Source organism: Neofelis nebulosa, chromosome 1 (assembly GCF_028018385.1).
Source record: "Neofelis nebulosa isolate mNeoNeb1 chromosome 1, mNeoNeb1.pri, whole genome shotgun sequence".
Lineage (NCBI taxonomy): Eukaryota > Metazoa > Chordata > Mammalia > Carnivora > Felidae > Neofelis > Neofelis nebulosa.
In genome coordinates, this window is record NC_080782.1 from 237,788,656 (window position 1) to 237,807,040 (window position 18,385).

Genomic DNA, 18,385 nt, shown 5'->3' on the forward strand with positions numbered 1-18,385 from the left:
AATTTGGCATCCCGGTTTCTAAAGGGGTGTGAATCTGTTCATCAGGGTTCGAGCAGATCTAGGTTGTAAGAGAATTTCTGAGTCTATGTTTTCAAAAACCAGCAATGGTTTTGGTATCCATGATCTCGTTGGAATTTCCGAACATTATTACTTATCCTCCCACCTTCACGCTGCCACAGCCCTCAGCACCCCCGTGGCATAAATAATGAGATTGAGGCTTCAAGAGGTTAAGTAACTTGCCCAAGGACAGCAGCTAGTAGCTGGCAAGTGGCAGATCTGGAATTTGAGTCCAGGGTTTATTTGGCTTCAAAATCCAGGCATTCGATCGATTCCTGAGACCCTGAGGCTCGGAAGAGCCGGGCGTAGAGACACAATAGAAAGAGACCAAGAGTCTTGCGAGCTGCGAGCCAGGAACTGCGGACAAAGACCAAATACATATGAGAAATATACCTTGGTCATCTGAATGACCAAATATGCATTTCTTATAAATCACAATATCGCAGCAAGCGAATTCTACTGTGACGTGATTATTGCTTTGATGGAAAGTGTGAGAGGGTAGAGTGGGCACTAGCTGGAGGAGCCCCGAACTATGCCCGGGAGAGCCAGAAAGAACTTGCTATGGTGTCAACTTCTACTCCACTGGCTTTTCCTCAACAGCCTGTTAAATTTGACGAACCTCTTCAATATTTTTAAAAACAAATACTTGGATCCCCCAGCTCTCCCTAGCAACCTGCTCTTTCCTCTGTCTTCCATTTCAGACCCAAACTGCCTGCTCACTGTCTCCGTGTCCTTCCCATTCATTGCTTGGCCTTCCACAGCCGGGCCCTGTCCCACCACCACAACGATCTCCTGTTTGGCGATTCCAACGGACTCTCCTGTCTTCATCATGACTGACTTAGAGGTGGCATTTGATGGTGTTGACCATCCCTTTCTCTAAAAGATCGCTTGTTCCTTTGCTTCTCTGCACTACATTCTCCTGGCCCACCTCCACCTCTTTGACCGTTATTTCTTAGTTTCCATCAAGGCTTCCTGCTCTCTGCTCATCCCTTCCATAACTACAAGCCCTCCTTGCCCTTCTGTGTGATCACCCTCGTTCACTCCTTGGCTTCAGCTGCCATCTGTGTGGGCGTTACTTTGAACCGTACATCTCGTCTAGATCTCTTCTGAATTTTCCTCTTGGGTGTTCAGTTTCCTTGTAGACACTCTACTAGAATGGACTGTACAAAAGCTAACCATGCACCAACGCGGACTCAGCTTTCCCTCCCACGCTTGCTCTTCCTTGCATCTGCCATCTTGAAAAATGTCACCAGCAGTCACCCAGTCACCCAAGCTGGGATCCAAGGAGTCCTGACTCTCCATCATTCTCTTACGCGGCACCCTCCAACGCATCCAGCTATGCTGCCTTAATATGTCTCATGACCCTTGCCTCGACGTTACCCCACAGAACAAAACTCATGGTTTATCTTATCTGAGTGACTGCAATCGTCTCTTAATTGGCTTCTTAGCCTTTGATCTAGCTGCTACCACCCTTCAATCTGTCTTCCAGACTAATATTTATAAAAGACCAAACTGAACCTGTTTATTACAGCTCAAAACTATTCAGTAGTTGCTCTTTGTTTATAGGACGAAACTTGAGCGCCCGAGCGTGTGGTATGAGACCCTTCAACATCTTCATCTCTGGACACGCTCTTCCTGGAAACTCATGTTTTGACCGGCCACTTGCGTTTCCTGGAATGTGTCTGGCTATTTCCAGCTTGTGAGGTTCTGTTCTTTGGCTCTTGCTGCTTAGAACTGCTTTTCTCTCCTTTATTACTTGGCAAATAGCTACCTATCTTTCAAGACTTGGCTCTGATAGCATCTAGCCTGCTCCCCCTCCCCTGGTGAGAATCAACCTCGCAGAAGAGGAAGTTCCGCGTGCAGAGTCCCTATCACAGCACTTTCGGCGATGTGTTACACTTATTTGCAAGTGCTTGCAGGTAGGGCCCATGTCTGATTCACCTTGGTGTGCCCAGCACAGTGCCTGGCAAGCCAAACACTCCAATAATCTTGTCAGCTTTTTTTGAAACAGAACCTACATGCAATGAAGCTCACCATTTTTAGCTCTGAGTTTTGACCGATGTACACAGTTGTATAATCTTGATATAGAATATGTCCATCTCCCCAAAGTTCCCTTAAGCCCCTCTATATTCAATCCCCGCCTCCCACCCCCTGACTCTTGGCAGGTTTCTATCTGATCTGCTTTCTATCACTATAGTTCTTTCTCTTTTTTTGCAAAATTTCACAGAAGTGAAATCAAATAATATGCAGCCTTTGTGTCTGGCTTCTTTCACTTAGTATGGTATTTTAGTGAGGCATCCACACGAATGTATATGTCTCCAGTTCATGCCTTTTTTCTTTTGAATAGTATACCACTGTATGGAGATGCCATAATTTTATAATTTGTTTCTTCTTTCCTAGGAGACATATGTATATACATGCACATAAATATATCTCAACTATGGCTATCTAGTTGTTCCAGTATCATTTGTCGAAAGATTATCCTTTCTCCATCAAATTGTCTTATCAGTTTTGTAGCAAGTCACATGGCCATATATATGTGGATATATTTTGGGATTTCATTTCATTGAACTACACGCCTATCTTTACACTCATACACTATCTTCTTTTTTTTTATTTTATTTTAACATTTATTTATTTTTGAGAGACAGAGACAGAGCATGAGCAGGGAAGGGGCAGAGAGAGAGGGAGACATGGAATCCGAAGCAGGTTCCAGACTCAGAGCCATCAGCACAGAGCCTGATGCGGGGCTCAAACTCACAAACTGCGAGTTCATGACCTGAGTTAAAGTCGGACGTTCAACCGACTGAGCCACCCAGGCGCCCCTCATACGCTATCTTGATTGCTGTGGCTTCATAACCAGGGAGTGTGAGTCCTCCAAGTCTGTACTTCTTTTTCAAAACTGTTTGGACTCTTCAGGGTCCTTGGCATTTCCATGCAAATTTGAGAATCAGTTTGTTGATTTCTATAAAGAGGCCTGCTGGCATCTTGATTGGTATTGATATTGCATGGAATCCATGCATTAACTGGGAAAGAACCGACATATTTTTGTTGAATAAGTGAACTCCTTCCACATGCAAGGCGCTGAAACCCATTCAATTTGTGGAGTGCTTTATAGTTGACAAGGCCAATTCACGTGCATTACATCATATGATTCACCTCCCAACCCTGTAAGGTCAGAGGGAAATGCTGGGCTTGCTTTGCAAATGGAAAAACTGGAACTGGGAGACCAGACTCAGGTCCACCGGTGGGTGTAGGGTGGTGCTAGGTGGCCTGGTATTTTCATTTCACTTCCATAGTGTATTTGATGCTTGCTCCTGTGGATACCGATGTGATGTATCTAAAATACTGGCACGTAGGTCTAGGCAGAGAAGACTAGGAATACTGTAAATTCAACCCTACACTTTCGCTCTCTTCCTTGAATAAAGAGGTACCTTGAGACCTATCACCCCTGCTTTCCCACCAGCTCTGGGGAGCTGCTCCAACTTTCTCATGCATTGCAATCCACTGGGGAGCTTTACAAATGCAAATGCCTAAGCCACACACCCCAAATTTTGATTCAGTTGTCTGGGGGTAAGGCCTGAGTGCCAGTAATACGGAAGAGCTTCCCAGGTGATCCTAATACACAGCCAGGATTGAAAACTGCCACGCTGGGGTTTCCGGGAAAGAAAGCAAGAGCCAGAGGGGAGATTTCTGAGAGTGGGGCAAGAAGTGGAAGGAAGGCCCACGGGTCACTGGCATTAAGGGTCCCTGTGATGGGAAGGAAGGAAGATCAGAGAGCTGGCTGGAAGGACTTGCCAAATTTCCTAAGCAGATTTAGGAAGAGATACTAAAATTATGGCAACCCCCCTTTGGAGAATTGATCCCCATTCCTTTAAAAATATTCTTACCTTTCCTGAATAAGAAATTCGACTCTCACAGAATCAGATAAATCCATCACAGGAAAGGTTTGGGGATTATTTTGTCCAATTTTTGTATTTCACAGATAAGAAAACCGAAGGGAGGGTCTGGACGCTGGTGACTGTTAGCGTGTCCACCCAGTACAAGCAAACTGGAATTCAGAGTCCTGGCTCCCAGTGGGGGCTCTTTCCTCTTCTCTGTGTAGTCTAGGCCACCGGCTTATGGGATGCAAAGCTTGATTCTCCAGTTCACGGGGCCATGCCCAACACTGGTTCCCAAGTCTTAGAGCATCAGAATCATGAGGGGAATTTAATAATAGATTCTTGAGTGCAGCCTGGAATCCAAATCTTTGGGTTGGGGACTGGGAACTTGATTCAAACCATTCACTTCTTTTCTTTGGCGCCCTCTTAGCCCCGTTTTGTTTAGTGTTTGTGAACTCCAGGGTCTGGAGAGGTCTGCCAATAGAGTCCCTGGCAATTCCTACATTCGGTGACTGTTTGTGAATTTTACGTATTGGAATGTCTATGCCCCCCGCCCCCCGCCCCAAGCACAATTAGGAGTGAACAGCACAAGATTTATAGCCTTATGCAACCAAGATTCTATTCTCATTTCCATGAACTAGAATACAGACTGAACATAGCGATCGTTTTAAGGCCACAGAAAAGATAACACCAAGACCAGAGCTTTGGGCAACAGCGGAAAAGTAGGATCTGGCCCAGCTCCCTTGTGTCGGCTCTGCAGGGTGGGCAGCGGGCGCCCAGGGCAGGTAGAAGACTGGGCTGAAATCCCCGCCCTGCAGTTAACCAACCTGGGTGCCGGGTGCCATCTCTCCACGCTCCTCTGTCCTTATCTACAACAGGGGAGCTCACAGCTACTTTATGTGATGCTGCACAGTTTCAATGAGTCAGCACTTGAGCTCCCTTAGCAGCCTGCAGACACAGGGCTGGAGCTGGAGACACAGAGGCTATCACTGATAGCCTTTTGAGTGCTGGGTCCCCTGGTCCCTGCACGTCCCCAGAAATTCCTTCCTCGGGGATGGCCAGCTCTCTGCCTCCCTGAGCCCCCTACCCTGCTTCCCACTCCCCATTTGGAGGCCTCACGGAACCCCTCCCTTCGTTTTTTTTAAAGCTTATTTATTTTGAGAGAGCGAGCAGGTAAGGGGCAGAGGGAGAGGAAAAGAGACACAGTCCCAAGCCTGTCAGCGCAGGGCCAGACATGGGGCTCAAATTCACGAACCGTGAGATCATGACCTGAGCCGACACCACGAGTTGGATGCTTAACCAACTGAGCCATCCAGGCGCCCCCACCCCCACCCCCTTCTTGAGTCACTCCCTCAGATCAGTGGTCCTCAACCCTTGTGCCCATTTGAACAACTTGGGGAGCATTTTCGAATGCACCCATGCTTGGGCTCCCCATCACACAGCTGAGGCCAGACTCTGAGGGGAGAGTGAACGCCAGGCATTGCATTTTCAGACCTGCTTTGTGGGCGATTATCGTGTACAGTTGGGGGTGAGAACCCCTGCTTTAGACTTCCAGCTTCTGGGAAGCCCTTGAGGGTACAGAGAGACGGGGTGCCGGGGTGCCTCTGGCCTCTAAGCTCCTGCTTCCAGGCCCAGGAGGGAAACTCTTCTCCTACCTTCCTGGACACACACACACACACACACACACACCCCACTGGGGTGGCGGGAAGCCAGAGAAGAGGTTTAACTGACATCAGTGCTATTGCAAACTTAAGCATCTTAGTCCTTAACTGGCTTTGCGCTCCCCCATCACAGGGGCTGATTACAGCTTCCCCCCGAGTTGCTTCCCTAGCCTGCCTTCCCTCCTGCCTCTCCACACCCTGCCCTCCCTCCGTGGCCTCCGCCTCACCTTCCACCCAAGGGCCTTTCAACGGGCGGTTTCCCAAAGGCAGCTCCCTCCCTACGAGGTGCCAGCTCCTAAGGGAAACATTCATTCGTGACCTCTTCTGTGTACCGCGTTTCCTCTGAGTCCTTCCCACAGGCCCCTTCTCTCCTGGGCCCCTCCTGGCGCTGCTCCAGGCCGCCCCGGCCTACTGAACTGAGCCGGGAGCCTCAGGTAATTCAGAGAGGCCAGCCTCACCCTTCAGTGGCCATCACGGTGTCCTTGAAATTGCCTGGCTAAGAGCCTCAGGGTTTGCGCGTCATGGGAGCAGAAGAATGATACCCTGTCCATTCCAGACCTAACCGCCACCCCCTCCCCGCCCCCAAGAAGCAGGTTTGACTACCCACAGATTGCTCACGGTCTGGCAGACAGGCAAAGCCTATGAACAATTACAATCCACGAGGGGTGCCGTCGGCAACAGGACGGTGGCCTGGAAGGATTGCAAACAGAAGAGACCGGAAGTGTTTTAAAGCTTGACCGGGAGTTTGCAAGGCCAAGAGGAAGGGTTGAGGGGTGAGCAGGCTGGGCAAACGGACTGTGTGTGTGAAAGGACAGATCCCTGAGGGAGCCTGGTGTGTTGAGGGACGCTGTGGTCGCTGGTTTGGCCGGACTCAGCAGCTACCCGCCCGGCCTGGCCCAAAGCAATCCCTTTGTCCCGTCAGGCTCCACGGAACCAACCAGACCTGCCGGAAAGTGCGTTATGCTGTGATCTTTTATTTACTCAGGAAGCCAAGCCAATAAATGGTTTCATGAGAACCCAGAGCACCCAGGAAACAGTGGGTGGGAGAAGGCTGAGGACGCAGGACACGTGAGGGCTGAGAGCCTGGGCCATGACGGGAACTGAGCATTTCATTCTTTGACTTGAACCACTGGGTCTTGCCCATGGCCCTGAGGGTGACACGAAAGGGTTCTCCCCATGACCCAATTCGCCCACACAGAAGACGATCTGAAAGATTCTTCATATGCCTGAAATATGCCTGAGCAGCTGGAAACATCCTCGAGTTATTTACCCAATTCTTGTCACCTTCAGACAGCACAGCAGCGTAGAGCACTGTCCAAACACAGAGGTGGTATTTGTCTCACTGTTCTGGAAGCCTCGGTTCGGCAACCGTGTTCTGGCCCGTAAGAATCAGAGTAGAGGCTTTGCCGCTGGTCCTCTGGCCCCTGCGTCTCAGGGGCTCAGCAATTCCACCCACCGCACGTTTCCCCGTTCCCGGGCTGGTGTTCAAGGACAGCTTCGGAGGACGCTGTGGAATGAGAGTTACTGGCACAAAAGAGGAAATGGGTCACCTGGAGCCCTGGCCTCCTGCTTAGCGAGGTCCTCACTGCAGCCCGGACGCAGGAGCCTGGGAACCCACTTCCAAGGCCGCCTCTCGTCTGAAGGTCACACATCTGTCTTGGAGCTGCCTCACCACTGTCAACCATAAAAATAAAACGGCCAGTTATTTAACCAGCAAAAATGAGATTATTCAGGAATAGCAGAGAAACTGCAATTCAGGACGTGCAAACCATGGCAAACCATGGGCACGTCCGAGAACAAAGGAGGAGAAGGTCCTCTCCTAGAGGAAAGGAAGGCATTAGGCAGGGTTGTTCCAAACAAAAGTTCGTTGGAGGAGATCTACAGTTCCGGTTGTGACGGCTTCTCATTGGCTGCCTTGTGGCAGCTTTTCATTGGCTGAGTTATGGAGGCTTCTCAGTGGCTGGGTTGTGGCAGTTTCTCATTGGCTGGGTTGTGGAGGCTTCTCATTGGCTGGGTTGTTGCCAGGCGAGAAGAAAATCCTTTCTGCCCCGGCTTGTATGGTAAGCTGCCACAAGTGGTAGTGCGTGAGAGCCCTCCCTTTGTTGCTTCCCAACTCCATATGGAATTAGGCTTTCTTTATTCATCATCGCATCTCCTGGATACGGGCCGATGGGAGTCAGCGCGGGTAGAGGGGCCCAGGCCCTGGGTTTGGCCTTGCCCGGTGGCCTTGCTCCCTGAGGAAGGACCACGTTCCTTCCCTGATCTCCTGCCCAGTCTGGTGGACCCTGCCCTTCACTTCGTGCCCCTGCCCCTTCCCTGGGGAGGCCCGAGCCTGGGAGCAGGACAGGCGCAGGCGTGTGTGGCTGAGGGCCGGTATCGTCTGGGGACGTGGGCCCGGGTCACGGAGGCCCTGGGGCCACGCGTGGAGCCAGCCTCCTGCCCCTGCGCGCAGCTCTGCACACAGACCTGCCCCGTTCTCTCTGCAGTGGAGGGCGGCGCCTTCTCGAGGGCTCACGGGGCAGGGGGCGTCTGACTCTGCGCGGGGCCACGAGTGGGCCCCAGCCCGCACAGGCCACGCTGACCACGGCAGCGCCGCGCTTCCGTCGCTTCGCCCAGGGGCGCTGGCATTTCTGGGGGGGCAGGAGACCTGCTGCAGGTGGCTGTGGGAATGTTCTGCAGCCTCTGGGGGAGCGCTGTCTGGGCCTCCCTCTCTTTCTCGGCCCCCACCCCTGCGGGCAATCGGCCAGGGGGTCCCACTGATTGATCTCCAGACTGTTTCGTTTTTTTGTGGTAGAATACGTAAGATTTACGATCAACCATTTCTAAATATGCATTCCAGGGACATTAAGGACATTTTCCTTGAGCAACCATCACCACCATCCACGTCCAGGTAATCTTCCCAAACCGACGCTCCGTCCCCGTTAAACACCAACTCCCGAGTCCCCTTCTTCCCCCAGCCCCTGGCAACCGCCCTTCTACTTTGTCTCTGTAAGTTTGATTCGTGAAACAAAAAAGAAAACTAACGTCCATAAATTTTTTGTTGACGAGATTTAAAAGATGCTGGTGGTAATTGAGTACGGTCCCAGCTGCGGGACCTTCCCCTTCCTCCGGGGGAGCTCCGGGCCTCGCATCGGAAGGTGCTCACTCCTTAACCCCAAACGCAGCAGCAAAGGTGACAGAGCCCTCGGAGCTGAGCTGAAGACTGTGCCTGACACAGGGCGCCCGGAGACGGAGGACGGGGTGCTGTCATCAGGCCAGAGCCTATGGTTGTTGACTCACTTTCTCCTTGTCTTGCCTACGGCTGTGCTTCTGGAACTTTCAGAGTGCTTAGAAATCACCTGGCGACCTTGCTGAAAGGCAGGTTCTGTGTGTTGCACAAGTTCCAGGTGATGCAGATGTCCTGGCCCAGGGGCCACACTTGGAGAAGCAAGGCCCCCTTCCACCTGAGGACCCTTGATATCCAGGCGGGGCAGAAGCTCTCTGAGGTTGAAAAAGTCCAGGACCAACCCCCCCCCCCCCCCACATACACATCCTTTTTTTTCAAATCACCCGATATATTAACAAATAAAGAGATGCCAAAGCAGTTACAAAAATATTGACATATTTTAAATGTTCACCGTTGAACAAATTAATGACTTTATCCTGCCTGCACAGATACAATGCAATATGATTGTGCCCGTCACAGTGGCGGGGGGGGGGGGGGGGGGGTTGGGAAATACAAGTGGAACAAACCAGGAGGGGCACTTAGTGAAGGAGGGAGCTCAGGGTGCCATCCTGTCACTCTCCGGGGGCTGAGTGGGATCCGGTCCCGGATGTGTAGGACTCCTTTGAAGGCATCTCAGAAGCTGAGACTCTGCTCCAAGGCTTCCCAGCCCCCGAGGTGGGCTTGTTTCTTGAAGCCCCCGTGTTTACCAACGGGATGCCTGAATTATAAAAATTCTCACTTTGGGGAAAGGAAGTCTAATGATACTTCTCTAAGAAGCCGGTTTAGCGGACTTAGAATATTATCAGACCATCTTTCTCCACCCACCTACCCAGCAGACATACACAGTCATTCTCATTAATCCTTGGTCCACCCCTGAGTGCTGTGGTTGCTGCGAAGGCCTGCATCCATCGAGGTCACGCACACCATGGGCACTGTCCCCTCATGATTGTCCCCCCTGGCTGGGACAATTACAGCTACCTCAAGTGTCCCCATTTGGAAGCATTCAGCATCGCCTGCCCGTCCAGTTTCCCAGGCAGGCTGTGCAGATGCTTTAGTAAACAGGTTGGCATGACACCAAACCCTTTCAGCCTTTAAAGCCGCTTTCTCCCAAGCCAGAGCTCGGTGGCGGCTCACCTGGCTGTGCGATTGGCCTGTGGACCGCCGCTTCCTGCAGTCCCTGAGGCTGTTAAACAAATTGGCGCTTCCTGGTGGACTGAGAAAGTGGGCTCTGTTTAAGGATAAGAGCATCATTTAGACGTAATCATGGATGCGGAAGAGACTTCGTCTGGGACAAAGACAGAGCGTTTCTAAACCAGCCACTGCTCTCCGAATGTGGGAGACTCTCTTCCCACAAGGCTGGGATTGTTCGGCTCTCAAAGAAATCAATTAGCTTGGGAATGGGTGATAAAGGGCTTTGTGATCAGAGGGTTATGCTTGCAATGCACCACCAAGAAATCAGTGTTACCTCTTTCTCCATGAAGAGCCAGACGCTGGCATAAACTCTTAGGGGCATGAAATAAACACAGACGTTAAATGATGGAAAAAGAAAACTGACAAAAAAAAACAAAACAAAACACAAAGGCATGTGAACACATTTTTAATCTTCAGAAACCTAATTGGTGGATGTAGCTTGATCTCCAACTGGTACACGATAAATAGCGATTACAATTTTCATTAAAGAACATGTTCCCATAGAAAAGAAGCATATCAGTAAATAATTAGTAAGCAGAAAGAGCAGTAGTGGGTGAAGAATCCCAGACGTAGTTCGTCCAGTGTATCGATGAGTATTTTTCATCGCAAAGAGCAAAAACAATCAACTCAAAATGGCTTAAAGAGTAAGGACATTTCTTTCCTTTTTTTTTTTTTTTTTAAGTTTATTTATTTTTGAGAGACAGAGAGAGAGAGAGAGAGCTGGGTAGGGGCAGAGTGAGAAGGGGACAGAGGATCTGACATGAGCTCCGTGCTGTCAGCACAGAGCCGGATGCGGGGCTTCAACTCACGAACCATGAGATCATGACCTGGGCCAAAGGCAGATGCTTACCCGACTGAGCCACCCAGGCGCCCCAAGGATATTTATTTTCTACGTAACTGGAAAGTCAAGAGGGGAGCAGTCTTCCAGGCGGGTAGGTCCACATCCAGCCCCAACTTCTGACGGTCTCCCCTCTGCCACCCTCAGCATCGGCTTTGTCCCAATCGCTGCTCCCCTTCCTGCCTCCCTCCGGGACTTAATGGGGGCATCGTGGGCTCACTGATCCACTGTGGAGGTAAAGACGAAAGCTGTAGGGGAAGAGAGGCCGAAATTGAATCCCGGCTCTGCCTGAGAGCTGTGCGTCTTGGGCAAGATGCAAACCTCTTAAGCACCAGCCTCGTCGTGTGGCGAACGGGAGTAATAATAATAACGTCTGTGCCCTAAGATTGTGGGGAGGATTAAGACAGATGGTGAGGTGGGGGCTGACATATAGAAAGCACTTAGGAAATTTAAGGACTCACCCCTTGTCTTCACGGAACGTATTACGTGCTTATAGAGTGCTAGGCGCCGAGCTCACTTACGGAGACCCGAGTTAGTGAGGATACAGGCAAGTGAGCTGGTGGTTGGGACACAGGGGGACATGTTTCCTACCCTTGATACTGTTACTCCCGTGATAGGAGCGGGACTGGGGACGTGGTGGCCTGGCACCCGGTAAGCGACAGAAAGGTCGGCAGGAAAAATGGGAAGGATGGTGACACTGGCCTCCGGGTCACTTCAAGGTCCTTATTGCAAGCACAGAGTTGGTCGCATGTTTCCTTCCCACTTCCATTCAAACGCCCTGGTATCACGGGATTGAAAGGAAGGAAGGAAGAAGGTCGTGGATGCAGAGGGAGCAAAATGCTCTTTTTTGTAACCCAAGAAACCCAACACGTTCGAAGGTCGGCAGATCAAAGGGCACCTGTGTGGTCCAGAGCTCTGTGAGGGGGCAGGAGTCAGGGAAATCCCGTTCCTACTTCTTTCTTTCCGGGCCACGTTAGGGCAAGTAATTGTGCTTAAAAACGTTCAATGCTTTTAGCAGATATCAAACATTGAAATGGCTAAGCAGCTCCGCCCAGGAAAAGAAAAAGCAGTCCAGACCTACTTCAAATAACCGTTAAAGTTAAGACCTTTGACTTCGTTGAAGTTTCGGTGCCACGCCACTGTCTCCTCCTGCCATCCCCCCTCCCGTTCTGCTCTCGGCTGGGAGTTGAGGAAAAGCCAACTGGAAACTGTAGCCCTAAACATCGTCTTCCCGGATGAAGCAGTTTAACCTACGCTTAACCATCAAGGGACCGCTCTGCCGGCCGCCGCGCCAGTGGGGAGGTACGTAAGGCCGGTTCCTGCTCCTATGAAGCTCACAGAGGGTGGGCGGGTAATGGCAGTAGAAAGGGGGTGTCGTGAGCTCACGTGAGTCCCATCCCAGACCCTCTAGAAGACTCCGCTCACCCCCGCAGATGGCTCCTGGAACTCTGGAAAGGTGCCAGCCCCGAGCCTGCCTGTTTGGATCTGGTCCCCCCGCTGACCCTGAGCCACAGGGAAGCAGACTGATTTGTGCCCCAGTGCTGCCCCAAGAGCCCAGCTTAGGTCGGAAATCAGTCTGGGTCTCTGTCTTCCACACTTCTTCTCCAGAACATGCCATTTCCTCGGGCAAGGAGTGAATGGTCCGTTTTCAGAAACCACACATCATCATTCAGTAGAAAATGCAGTGAAAGAAATCAAGCTGTAAAGGAAGACCGAGACTGCCGGGCATCTCTTGAAGCTGGCTTGGTAATTACTGGATGAGAGAGAATACTGTAAACACTTTGGTTCCGAGGGTGCTTGCCTTTAAGAATGGAAAAACAGGGGCGCCTGGGTGGCTCAGTCGGTTAAGCGTCCGACTTCAGCTCAGGTCACGATCTCACGGTCCGTGAGTTCGAGCCCCGCGTCGGGCTCTGGGCTGATGGCTCGGAGCCTGGAGCCTGCTTCCGATTCTGTGTCTCCCTCTCTCTCTGTCCCTCCCCCGTTCATGCTCTGTCTCTCTCTGTCTCAAAAATAAAATAAACGTTAAAAAAAAATTTTTTTTTAAATAAAAAAAGAATGGAAAAACAAAAGCCTGAAGGAAATGCCATTTGTTGAATTAATAATGTTTTAAAAAAAAATCTCTCTTTGGGGCGCCTGGGTGGCTCAGTCGGTTAAGCATCCGACTTCGGCTCAGGTCATGATCTCACGGTTTGTGGGTTCGAGCCCCACGTCAGGCTCTGGGCTGACAGCTCGGAGCCTGGAGCCTGCTTCGGATTCTGTGTCTCCGTCTCTCTCTGCCCTTCCCCTGCTCTTACTCTCTCTGTCTCTCTCAAAAATAATCAATAAACATTAAAAAAAAAAATGGAAAAAGAAAAGCCTGAAGGAAATGCCATTTGTTGCATCAATAATGTTTTTAAAAAAATCTCTCTTTGGGGTGCCTGGGTGGTTCAGTCGGTTAAGCATCTGACTTTGGCTCAGGTCATGATCTCAAGGTTTGTGGGTTCCAGCCCCGCTTCGGGCTCTGCGGTGACAACTCTCTCTGCCTCTCCTGCTCTCACTCTTGACTCTCTCTCTCATTCAAAAATAAATACACATTAAAAAAAAAATTTTTTTTTTTTAAATCTCTCTTTAAGGATGCTCGACTTAGCACACGTGAAATGTAAAAGTCCGGGTAAGGAACTGGGTTGCAGGGGCTGGTCAAGCTCTGGTTAGTATCAACAGGCTGGCTGGCAGAGAAAGCATTGTTCTGGAATGGGAAGCAAGGGTGTTCTTTAGGGATAGGAATGTGCTGGGAGAAACTCCTTCTAAGCCGGGTGTGAAGAAGTTGCTGGAGCAAGCTCCCTTGACCTCCTCAGTGCATCGGCCTCAGAGGCAGGGAGCACTCTGATTTCCCCCAGAACAGCAAAGTCATCTGTGTCAAAAAGGGAAGAGGAAAGAAAGAAAGAGAAAATCACTGATTTAAAGAGGGCAGTGGAGATTTTCACTGTGCGCGAAGGATATTTTCAGCACATCTGGGCAGGATTCGAAACTTACCAACGGCTTGATGTAAGATTCTCATGCCTCTTAGGGATGTTTTATTGTGTTACTTCCAAGTTTTTTTGTTTTGTTTTGTTTTGTTTAATCACTTTGTTTCCAATTTGTATCCTTGGGGACAGAACAAAAATGCTTTTCTGAATCACAGGAAATGCTTCAAGCTGGGTACAATTTGGTATTAACTGAGGATATTCAGGAGGCACAAAGGAACTTAACACTTTTTCATGGATTCTAAAACAGGATCCAAAGTAGCAAATGTTATTTTTCCCCCTTAACTTAATAAAGTGACAGAACAAGTTAAGTTATTAAAGATGTGACACCCCACCAGGATTCCACAGTAGTGAGGTAAATTGAATTACTCTTTCTAAATGATACAGCAGGGGGAAATGAAAGCATTATTGTTACTATGCTAAGAACAAATGAAGAAAATACGATTAGTTTTGTTCACTCCTTAACACTTTTTTTTAAAAGTCATTTTGACCGAAGGAATTCTTTAATCCTAGATTTCTTCACAGATACAACCATTTGCCATCTAAATTGCCTCACAAGTGTGTGTGGCTTAGGGGATACCTGCAATCTGGCGGGGGGGGGGGGGATCAGGATAGTGATGTTAAAGATAACATTTACCTCTGAAAAATTCTGGTATTCCGAAATCTCAGAGAAAATAAACCTGAAAACGTGAAAAGAAAAATGAACGCACTCACCTAGCCCAAACCTGTGTTCATGAATATTGTAGTACTTTAATTAGTCATGTGGGTTCTGGTGGAATATTCAGAAAATGGGTGAACACAGTCTTCTAATATTTGGTTCTCTGAATTAATTTCTACCCCCCACCAAGGGAAAATGCTTGGAAAGAGTCTAGAGTGCTTATGATATTAGTACTTAGGAAGAAAATGATGGTGAAAATTATTGTTTATGCCCAAATATAAAGCGAGATGGTTTTTCAATATTATCACTCAAAAGAGAAGGAATCATCTGATAAGCAACATCTTATAAAGATTTTCCAAGGAGGACCTGGATCCAAAACAGGGTTGTATCATCAATAGATGAATGGATAAAGATGTGGTGTGTGTGTGTGTGTGTGTGTGTGTGTGTGTGTGTGTATAATGGGATGTCATTTGGCCATAAAAAAGAATGAGATCTTACCATTTGCAATAACATGGATGGACCTAGAGGGTATTATGCTAAGTGAAGTAAGTTAGAGAAAGAGAAATATCACATATGATTTAACTCACATGTAGAATCTAAAAAACAAAACAAAACAAATGAACAAACAAAAAAGCAGAAACAGACCTATAAATGCAGAGAACAGACTGATGTTTGCCAGGGGTGGGGGGATGGGCAAAATGGGTGAAGGGGAGTGGGAGGTACAGGCTTCCAGTTATAGAATGAATAAGTCAGGAAGATGAAATGCACAACATAGGGAACGTAGTCTATGACATTGGAGTACTGTTGTATGGGATGCCTGGTACCTACACTTGTCCTAAGTACGGCATAAAGTGTACCATTGTCAAATCACCACGTCTAACAACTGAAACTAATGTAACATTGTGTGTTAACTATACTCAATTTAAAAAAAATTGATAAAGAAAATAAAATAGAGGGGCGCCTGGGTGGCGCAGTCGGTTAAGCGTCCGACTTCAGCCAGGTCACGATCTCGCGGTCTGTGAGTTCGAGCCCCGCGTCAGGCTCTGGGCTGATGGCTCGGAGCCTGGAGCCTGTTTCCGATTCTGTGTCTCCCTCTCTCTCTGCCCCTCCCCCGTTCATGCTCTGTCTCTCTCTGTCCCAAAAAAATAAATAAATAAAAAAAAAAGAAAATAAAATAGAATTGCCAGATTTAGCCAATAAAAGTCTGTATTTTTATTTCAGGTGGACATTCTGTATGACCAGTTAAATTGGAATTTCAGACAAATTACCTTTTTTTTGGTAATGCATGTAGGTTTCATACAATATTTGGGGCAATTTATACTAAAATTTACTGTTTATCTAAAATTCAAATTTAAGTGGACACCTGTATTTTTTATCTTGCAACTCTAGTTTAAAATGATCTCGGGGCGCCTGGGTGGCTCAGTTGGTTAAGCGTCCGACTTCAGCTCAGGTCACGATCTCGCGGTCCGTGAGTTCAAGCCCCGCATCGGGCTCTGGGCTGATGGCTCAGAGCCTAGAGCCTGTTTTGGATTCTGTGTCTCCCTCTCTCTCTGTCCCTCCCCCATTCATGCTCTGTCTCTCTCTGTCTCAAAAATAAATAAACGTTAAAAAAATATTAAAATGATCTTAAAATGCTAGTTTGGGATGATTAGAGAGGTCACCTGATGGAATGGATTTTTAAAAACAGAGACAAAGCAATTGACCAAGTTTAGTATTTAGTGATTATCTTTGGGGGTCTGACACACCCAGTTAGAATTATTGGATATACTGTAAATAAGTCTTATAAAAATCACTTACAAAAGCCACAAAGTATTTTGCATGTGGTGACTGCTGAATAAAAACAAACAAACAGGGCGCCTGGGTGGCGCAGTCGGTTAAGCGTCCGACTTCAGCCAGGTCACGATCTCGCGGTCTGTGAGTTCGAGCCCCGCGTCAGGCTCTGGGCTGATGGCTCGGAGCCTGGAGCCTGTTTCCGATTCTGTGTCTCCCTCTCTGCCCCTCCCCCGTTCATGCTCTGTCTCTCTCTGTCCCAAAAATAAATTAAAAACGTTGAAAAAAAAAAATTAAAAAAAACAAAACAAACAAAAAAAAAAAAAACAAATAAACAAAAATAAGTGCCAGACAAGCCATTTCCCGTGATGTGAATGAATACTTGTGGCCCAGGGAAAATTTCCAGTGAGAGTGATATACATAAAAAAGAAAAAAAAATGCTGTATCTCATACAATTTCTTTTTTTTTTTTTTTTTTTAACGTTTATTTATTTTTGGGACAGAGAGAGACAGAGCATGAACAGGGGAGGGGCAGAGAGAGAGGGAGACACAGAATCGGAAACAGGCTCCAGGCTCCGAGCCGTCAGCACAGAGCCCGACGTGGGGCTCGAACTCACAGACTGCGAGATCGTGACCTGAGCTGTAGTCGGACGCTTAACCGACTGAGCCACCCAGGCGCCCCAGTATCTCATACAATTTCAAGTGACATAAAAATGATGTTTAGATAACTTAAAAAGAAATTATAGCAGTGACAAAATTGCTCATCAAGTCAAAGATGCATATGAGAGAATGGATAATTTCCTTCTAGTGAGAAGAGGCAATATTCTAAAATAATGTTAGTTTATGTAATGTGTAGTTTTAAATATTTGTAACTAAATTGAACCTTATAAGTATATGTAGTTAATTCCATCTCCATCTCTTAAAGGATATCTATGTCTGTCTGTCTATTGTCTGTCTGCCTGCCTATCTATCATCTATTTTTCTATCTGTCTCTATCATCTATCTATCTATCTATCTATCTATCTATCTACTATCTATCCTTTTCTTTTTTTCATCTTCTCATTGGGAAACCAGAGGATCACATTATATACCAGATTGCCAAACCAGATGTTTGGACACGTACACAAGTTTTAGGAAAATGTATTGACTGTCTTGTCAATATCGAACTCACTTACATCACAATTCTAATAAATCTTGTGAATCTGCTCAATGTTTTCTCCATCTACCAAACTGTCTCCAGCTGTGACTTCTGCTTCCAGCCACGATGGAACAATAGGACCAGATTTGCCCTTCCTCCTTAAACAAATTTTTAAAATTTAAGTTTATTTATTTACTTACTTATTTATCTTAATATAATTTACTGTCAAATTGGCTTACCTACCATACCCAGTGCTCATCCCAACAAGGGCCCTCCTCAATGCCCATTAATTGTATTTATTTTGAGACAGCAAGAGAGAGCAGGGGAGGGACAGAGAGAGAGAGGGAGAGAATCCCAAGCAGCCTCCGTGCTGTCAGCACAGAGCCTAACGTAGGGCTCGAACCGAAGAACCGTTAGAGACCCCTCCTCCTTAAACAATTTGAAAATTGGACCAAATATATTTAAAAATGTGTTTTTCAGACATCAGATAACAGGCAGCACAAAGTGAGTTTTACTCTTGTGTGAGCTTACTGCTTGAAAGCAGTTTCCAACACAAGAAAGGGAGCTCCAAATACAGTCTATTGGCGTTGGTGTGTGTTAAGCAGATAGAACCTGCACTGCATAGAAGCTAAGGTGGCTACAGGGGCGCTTGTGTGGCTCAGTCGGTTGAGCATTTGACTCTTGATTTCGGCTCAGGTCTTGGTCCCAGGGTTGTGGGTCGAGCCCCATGTCAGGTTCTGTGCTGAGCAATGGAGCAGAATGGGGTTCAGAATTGCTGAGCAGTGGGGTTCTCTTTCCCACTCTCTCTCTCTCTCTTTCCCTCTGCCCCCCCCTCCACTCTCTCGTGCTAGCCCTCTCTCTCTAAAATAAAATAAAATAAAATAAAATAAAATAAAATAAAATAAAATACACGTAGAAGCTAAGGTGGCCAGAATTTCAGGGCCATGTATTGGAGCAGGGGACTGCACAGAGAGAGGGAGCTTGG

General features: G+C 47.9%; 1 long non-coding RNA gene across 1 annotated transcript; it reads right to left on the reverse strand.

Annotated features, from left to right (window-relative positions):
- Window positions 1-10,698: 10,698 nt before the first annotated feature.
- Window positions 10,699-18,150, reverse strand: LOC131488026 (uncharacterized). The gene is made up of 2 exons (XR_009250056.1): window positions 17,438-18,150; window positions 10,699-13,723 (listed from the first exon to the last, which is right to left on the reverse strand). It is a non-coding gene; the product is annotated as an uncharacterized LOC131488026 (long non-coding RNA).
- Between the last annotated feature and the right edge of the window lie 235 nt (window positions 18,151-18,385).